The sequence below is a fragment of the Mustelus asterias genome, chromosome 11 (assembly GCF_964213995.1).
Source record: "Mustelus asterias chromosome 11, sMusAst1.hap1.1, whole genome shotgun sequence".
Classification (NCBI taxonomy): Eukaryota; Metazoa; Chordata; class Chondrichthyes; order Carcharhiniformes; family Triakidae; genus Mustelus; species Mustelus asterias.
Genome location: NC_135811.1, coordinates 76,974,659 through 76,981,582, shown reverse-complemented (window position 1 = coordinate 76,981,582; position 6,924 = coordinate 76,974,659). Strand labels below are relative to the sequence as shown.

Below are 6,924 nucleotides of genomic sequence, written 5' to 3'. Positions count from 1 at the left end.
CCTGTTTGTGAACTGAAATCCCACTCACCTGATGAAGGAGCAGTGCTCCGAAAGATAGTGACTTTTGCTAGCAAATAAACCTGTTGGACGTTAACCTGGTGTTGTGAGATTTCTTACTGTGTTTACCCCAGTCCAACGCTGGCACTCCATATCATGTCTTCCTAATCAACCCACATTTTCCAGGTGACTGCTAATTCTATCCCGAATGATTATTTCTAATAGCTTGCAGGTGTTACACTGACTGGCCTGTAATTGCTGGGGCTATCGTTACAAGCTATTTTGAACAAGGGTGTAATTTTTACAATTCTGCAGTCCTCTGGAACCTCCCTGAGAAGGAAAGTGGATAGGCACTTGAGGATAATAAACTAGCACGACTATGAGGGCAGAACGGGGAAATGGAACTGTCTCGATTGTTCTAAAGAGAGTTGGACGAGATGGGCGGTGAGGCCTCTATCTCTGCTGCACTGACTGTATACCTCCAAGGGGAGCACGGTGGTATAGTGGTTATCACTGTTGCCTCACAGCGTCAGGGACCCAGGTTCAATCCCCAGCTTGGGTCACTGTCTGTGTGGAGTCTGCATGTTCTCTCTGCGTGGGTTTCCTCCGGGTGCTCTGGTTTCCTCCCACAGTCCAAAGATGTGCAGGTTAGGTGGATTGGCCATGCTAAATTGTCCGTTAGTGTTAGGGGGATTGGCAGGGTGAACGTGTGGGGTTGCAGGGATCAATGGGCCGAATGGCCTGCTTCTGCAGTGTGGGGATTCTATGATTTTATCTCGATGCATTTATCAAATGATCATTACAGGCTCTGACCAGTAAAACAACAAATTAGTTCAGGCCACACAACACCACTCACCCTCCCCATACCCAGTCCACCCACATCTCTCTCACGGTCACTTTGCTTCTAGTAGATTTGTTTTAATGGGAATTACACAACTCTGATCTTTTGTCTGAGTGTGGGGAGTTAATGAGGAACATGCTCTCACACACACATACACACAGCACAGTGAAAGTTTATAGAGAGCTTGCCTGTTGTATGAAAGTGCTGTCTTTATAAGATCTGTCAGAGGGCGATGGGGGGATGGGAAGAGGGGGGTAGGGGGGTGGGTGCTGATGTATTTGGATTTCGTGGAGTTGCTCAGTGCTGTAGGGGGAGGAGCTGGCCCCTGCTGCATTGTGCACTGATCCTATTAAAGGCATTAGCAGCATTCCAGGGTACCTCGCTCCCTCTGCTATCCCGTTTCCTGCCTGTGATCTCGTTACCTCCCCAGATTTTTTTAACAGCACCAAGTAAACTGAAGTCCTCTGCCCGCCATGCAACGTACTCCAGACGTGAAGTGTGAGTACCTGTTGTGAGATGTGTTGTGTGTTTGTGTGTAAGTCAGAGAGTATCTTGCCATCTTTCTGGCCGAGGGTTGGCCCCTCTCTGCCTTCGCTATTGTCAGACTGTTGCTGCTGTGAAGGAATTCCTCAGGATTGAGGAGCGCTGAGCCGCCAGATTCATTTCCCTGGGCTCTGCCTTGACTCAGTTGGATTCTGTCAAATGTTGACAGCTCCCTTGTAAACTTGCTTTTTTTTCTCCCTCTCCCTATTCAGAGGCCCAGAGGGTGGAGGAACACTGTCTGAAGTGAGAGTTCTTCAGTGGCAGAGTGAGAGTGTTAGAAATAACTACCCCTACCACCCACCCCCTCCCCCGCCCCCCCCCCCCCCCCCCACACACACACACACACACACACACACACTCCCCCAGCACTGCAGAGTTGTGTGTCTGAGATGGTCTGTAGTTGCAGACACTGTTCGCAGGCATTTCTGAAGGATTTTGGAGGGGTTTGCTGGGCAGCTTTGAGGGGTTTATGGACTGAGCCATCTCTGCAGATTCTGCTGCCCCTCTGTAGAAACCTAGGACAACTTCCTCGCGGTTTTGGCAAGGTGTTTTTGTGCTTGTTATTTGTGCTTTAAGTTGCTTCAGAGTCTGGGTGAAGTTTCTTCATTGTTGAAGTATCCCTAGCAAAACTGATTTTATTTTTTTCTTCTCTCTGTACTTTGTTTTCTCAGTCCTCCTTCTTCAAGCACCGATTAGGGGCTGAGGTCCCCATTAGGAGATGGCCTTCTGATGCTGAGAGGGTGAGGTGGGCTGGGGGAGGGTAATAGCCTCTCTACATCATCCAAGTGAATGTGTGAACCTGGACATTCTGCCTTTCTTCAATCATAAAATCCCTACATTACAGAAGGAGGCCATTCAGCCCATCGAGCCTGCACCGACCACAATCCCACCCAAGCCCCTATCCCCGGAACCCCACATATTTACCTGGTAATCCCCCTGACATAAGCGGCAATTTAGCGTGGCCAATCGACCAAACCCGCACATCGGAGACTGGCACCTCTTCGTTACTGACAGTGTGGGAGGAAACCGGAGCACCTGGAGGAAACCCACGCAGATACGGGGAGAACGTGTGAACTCCACACAGATAGTCACCCAAGGCCAGAATTGAACCCGTGTCCCTGGCGCTGTGAGGCAGCAATGGTAACCGCTCTGCCACCGTGCCGCCCAATAATCAAGGAGTCACAGCCTCTACTACCCAACCACGCCGCCACTGCCTCCACACTCCCCCCTCCCACATTCACACCAGAGGACTTGGAGTTATTGAAGAGTGAAGCAGGGAGAGGGGCTGATTTATCCATTTTGCTCCCTAGCCTAGGGGCCAGCATTGCTAAACCTTGGGGACAAATGTATTCCTGGAGGTTTCATCACACGATTATCAGCCAAGCTCATGCATCCCTGTGACATCCTGCCTTCCTGTACCAATTGGGAAACAAAAAGACTCATTACCCAATTAGATGAGGTTTGATTGTCACTTGAATGGCCATTTTTTGCGTTTTCAATTCCTTTATATCCAGTAAAGAGAAACGTTTTCTAAAAATGACAGAAAATCTTGGGGTTGGGGATTGCTAATGGCGGGAATCCCGATTACTCGCTGAATCGGAGCTAAAAATGGGATCCCACTGGGTGTGAGGGCCATTGGTATTTACCCGCCCCACCAGCCCCAGTTGGGTTCCCACCCGGGTGGGAACCCCATCAATAGTCAAATCCGCTAATTGTAATCCAATTAGCGGACCTCAAGGCCCATTCAGCACCCCTCGCCCCGCCATTTACCCAGCACCCCCCAGCAGGAATGCACTGGGTGGGATTTGGTGTTGGTCATCACCAATGTGGATCTGGCATGCTAGACTCCGAGGGACCACCAACCCCTCAGCAAAGAGGGGCATACTCCTCCCCCCCACACACCACTCAAATATTGGGTCACTCCTTCCCCCACACCATGAGGGCGACCAGGCCATGCGCCCTTGCAGTGTCAACAGTGCACTTCCCTTGGTACCCTGGCACTGACACCTTGGCCTGGTGCCTTGGGCCGGGAGGGGTCAAGGAGGTTGGTCCAGTGGCCATTTGCCCCTCTGCCACTACCAGGCTTCAAAGGAAGAATTCCCCCTAGGTCCTGGGGATTGGGTGAGCCCGGAGCAAGGGGTTAATCTCGCCATTCACCCCTGGGATGGGGGTCTCATGGCTGGACTGACCCTTCAGCTTTGGTAGACCTGAAAATCACCCCCTGGCATGGTGATTTCAGGCAGCCCTGTAATCAACATCTGCACCCCTGCCTGCCAGCTGTGATAATTCGGAAGTGGCCAGGTCACTTTAATCTTCATGCCCCCTGGTCACCTGGCTTTTATATCATTGCAGCACTCCATTCTGCAGCAGATATTTCCCTTTCTCCCTGTCAGAAACTGCAGGTGTGAGCAGACCTCTTTGAAGTCTCTGACAGAGCGGAGATGTCAATTTCACTGGCAGAGAGTTCCCTTCCCCACAGCTGTGCACACAGCCACAATGTATTCATACAGTTTTATTTTGAACTCTCTGAGCCTTCATAGTAAGCTGAAACCTTTGAAACCCTCTCGATTCCACTGAAAACTTTTATCTCTTTCAATTTCATAGTGTTGTGCATTGAAATAAACTTTCATTCGCAGCTCACTGGATTTCTACTCAGTCTCCAGTCAGCTGTGTTTATTTGCCTTGTCCATCATTCTTGAATGCATCTCAAGTACCCCCATTGTTCCTAACAGCAATGTTTACAAGGATCGAAGCCTGATTGACAGCTGTGGTTTCTTCAAAGGGAATAGGTGGTTTTGCTTCCTCTTTTGTCGATTAAGCCCACCCAACCCCCAGGACACTGGGGGACCCTTACTCTGGCAGAGGTCACATGGCACTGGACATACCTCCTTGGGGCCCAAGGCACCTGGCCTGGGTGTCAGTTACAGGGTGCTGGGGGAAGTGTGCACTGTGGGCACTGTCAAGGTGTGCCACCTGAAGGGGGGCATGAGTGGGAGTCAGAGGGAGAGGGGGCTGAGTGGAGGTCTAAGGGGAGGGGTGGAGAGGCAGGGTCTGACTGGGGAAGGGGGCTGAGCGGGGGTCTGGGGGGGGCAGGGTGGTTGATCAGGGGTCTGTGTTGAGGGGGACTGAGGGGGGTCTGATGGGGAAGGGGGCTGAGCGGTGGTCTGTGGGGGGGAGGGGGTTGAGGGGGTTCTGATGGGGAAGGGGTTGAATGGGAGTCAGAGGGGGGCTGGGAGAAGGGTCTAAGGGAAGGGTGTGGGGGGAGGAGCTGTGGCTGCTTCGGTGCAGAGGGACCTGGGTATCCTCGTTCATGAATCACAGGAAACTAGCATGCAGGTACAGCAGTAAATAAGAAAGGCAAATGGAAACTTGGCATTTATTGCTGAAGGAATAGAATAGAAAAGTAGTGAAGTGTTGCTGCCACTGTACAAAGCATTAGTGAGATCACTGTTTAGAGGTATTGACAAAGCAGGCAAGGAGAGGATGTTTCCTCTTATCAAAAGAGAAAATGCTGGAAAATCTCAGCAGGTCTGGCAGCATCTGTAAGGAGAGAAAAGAGCTGACGTTTCAAGACCAGACGACCTTTTGTCAAAGTCCTTTGTCATCTGGACTCGAAACATCAGCTCTTTTCTCTCCTTACAGATGCTGCCAGACCTGCTGAGATTTTCCAGCATTTTCTCTTTTGGGTGTTTCCTCTTGTCGGGCAATCTTTTACTTATAATTCTAGGACAAGGGGTGACAGATTTACAACAGAGATGAGGGGGAATTAATTCTCTCAAAGGGTCGCGAGTCTGTGAAATTCACCACCCCAGAGCGTGGTGGATGCTGGAATTTTGAGTAAATTTAAGGAAGAGGTGGACAATTGTTAATTAGTAGGGGTTGTGGAGAATGGCCAGGAAAGTGGAGTTGAGACTGGGGTGAGATCAGCCATGATCATATTGAATGGCAGAGCAGGCTCGAGGGGATGAATGATCTACTCGTAGTTCTTATGTCCTCATATTCTGAGTGGGTGTCTGAGTGTAGGGGGTCGGGTCAGGTCACCCTCATGTCTGCCTGTTGGGGGAAGGGGTGTGGTGACTCGTTATTTGAGTGGTGGGGGGAGAATGCTACTCTTGCTGAGGGGTTGGTGGCACTCCCTTAGTCAGTGAGGGTTGGGGGGGTGTCACCATCTCAGTTTTGGGAGGAGGGAAGCCCGTCTCCGACCGCGGAGATCATTAATAAATAGGGCTCCGATCTCTGAATAGCGGGGCTGGCTGGTGGGCTTCTTGGGATGGCCTCAGGTGGCTGAATCCCATCTGAAAGACACTGCCAGTGCCAAGGGGAAACACTCTGGTTTTCCCATTGGCGGGGACACTTGGGGCGGGGTTTTCCAGGTGCACTCGCCCAAAGACAGGAAAATCCCTCCCAAGACAACGGACCTTTGCATGGTCCTGTCCCGCCCGCTATGATTCCCGTAGCAGGCAGGACAGGATAATTCCGTCTTTAGTCTCGATTAGGGAGAATCGCAGCCCTTGACTATTTTTTAATGGTGGTTTTTCCCCAGGGCGGCACGGACAGTGTCCTCGGGACTGATCTCCAATTCATGGAGACTCCTGGCCAATCCTGGAGGGTTGGCAACTCTACCTGGAGAGAGGATAGGTACCTCCACAGCATCCCTTTGATCCAGGGGGAGCAGGAATACTTCCTCCCTATTTTTCCCACTGTCAAAAGACCCCGCGTACAAAAATGCCCCCATCCCGTTCTGCCACGGCAGGACTACCCACCTCAACCCTTTAGGATGGGGACCTTCTTGGTTACCCATGCATGACTGGACCTCACTCCCACCATGGTGATAATTAAACATTTCTCCCAATACCTAAACTAGCTGGTTCAGTTTCGTAAATTACCTTATTGTTCTCCTCGTGAGATTCACTTCATCTTACACTGGGGAAAGCTCACTCTGAGCTTTGTTGATTTTAAATTTGGATTTTCCATGTTTAGTTTCACTCCAAAGTAATGATAATGTTTCAAAATGTTTTTCTTTCATGAACACGAAAGAAACAGGAGCCCTGTTCTTGGGCTTTGTTCAGGAGCAACAGGATAGAGTGTCAAAGCAAGCTGGGATAAATTACCCTCATACGGTGGGGATGCCTCAGTGCAGGCTTCTGATAGGAACCATATGGTGGCAATCACAGGCACTTGGGATGGCACAGTGGTTAGCACTGTTGCCTCACAGCGCCAGGGACCCAGGTTCAATCCCGGCTTGGGTCACTGTCTGTGTGGAGTCTCCCCGTGTCTGCGTGGGTTTCCCCCGGGTGTTCCGGTTTCCTCCCATGGTCCAAAGATGTGCAGGTTAGATGGATTGGCCATGGTAAATTGCCCCTTAGTGTCAGGGGGATTAGCAGGATAAATGTGTGGGGTTACGGGAATAGGGCCTGGGTGGGATTGTGGTGGTTGCAGATTCAATGGGCCAAATGGCCTCCTTCTGCACTGTAGGGATTCTATGATCAGGTTGACAATGCATTGGTGCATTCCAACACATCGCACCCAACTCCCCATCCATC

General features: G+C 50.9%; 1 protein-coding gene across 1 annotated transcript in view; it reads left to right on the top strand.

Moving 5' to 3' along the window:
• The first annotated feature begins 1,204 nt into the window (after positions 1–1,204).
• The window catches only part of tmem98 (transmembrane protein 98), a 61,129-nt gene continuing 55,409 nt past the window's right edge, over positions 1,205–6,924 (top strand). Inside the window, exon 1 of the mRNA XM_078223805.1 lies at positions 1,205–1,336. The gene's annotated coding sequence lies outside the window, so the exon portion shown is untranslated. The remainder of the gene's footprint in view (positions 1,337–6,924) is intronic.